The sequence below is a fragment of the Echinops telfairi genome, unplaced genomic scaffold, assembly GCF_000313985.2.
Source record: "Echinops telfairi isolate 266 unplaced genomic scaffold, ASM31398v2 ScPeMD7_7468;HRSCAF=8506_0, whole genome shotgun sequence".
NCBI classification, from domain to species: domain Eukaryota; kingdom Metazoa; phylum Chordata; class Mammalia; order Afrosoricida; family Tenrecidae; genus Echinops; species Echinops telfairi.
Window position 1 is genome coordinate 2969507 of NW_022111369.1, and position 984 is coordinate 2970490.

Genomic DNA, 984 nt, shown 5'->3' on the forward strand with positions numbered 1-984 from the left:
GGGGTGTCCAGCAAGCAAGAAAGTCAAGGCAGAGCAAGAGGGAAGCTGGCCCCCAGAAAGCTATATTTCTCCCTCCAAGGAAGGTCATCAGGCTGTGACCTGATTAACAGGCTGAACTCCACCCATATCTTCTTACAGGTGCCATGTTGGCACACAAAAACCTTCATACCTGCTAACCAAAAGGCTTATTGCAGTAGAAAGAAGTGGCACACTGTTTCTATAAGGATTCATAGTCTTGGAAACCCTATAGAGCAGTCTGTTTGGGTCACTATGAGTTAGAATTGACTTGATGGCTATTGTTGGGTTGTCCTTTAGGGGTGTAGGGGGTTATACGCTGGGGTGCAAACTACAAGGTCAGCCTTTCTACACCCTGAGCTGCTCCTCAAGAGAAAGATGAAGCTTGCTACTCCTCTACAGATTTACATCTTGGAAACCCACAGGACGGTTCTACTCTGCCCAGTAGGGTTGCTGTGAGTCAGAATGGGCTTGACGGTGGTGAAGTCTAGTTCTTCTTGGACAGCCCACTAGCGGGGAAGCCACACTTGCTCCTCCTCCTGGGTCCCTTGCTAGTTTTTCCTTCCAACATCCTCCCCATTCAATTGCCATACTGTCATCATCTTTGATTTCATTTCCCTGCTCATTCTGACAGCTCTCGGTTCTACTGGTCCTTCCTCATGGAGCCCTGCGGTAGTGGTTACGTGGTGGGCTGTGATCTGCATGGTCGGCAGCTCAAATCCCCCAGCAGCCCCACAGGAGAAAGACTAGGCTTTCTACTCCCGTAAACAGTGGCTGTCTCAGAAAGCGACAAGGGGTCACTATGAGTCAGCCTTGACTCGATGGCAGTGAGTTTGGCTTGGTTTTGAGTTTAAAGAATCCCACAGGGACCAACAAGGTTCTGCTAGCTGCAGCATTCCCACGCATGCATTACACGCTCAAAAGAACTGAAGCCTAAAAAAGCCCTCTCATACTGATCCTTCCTCTCTC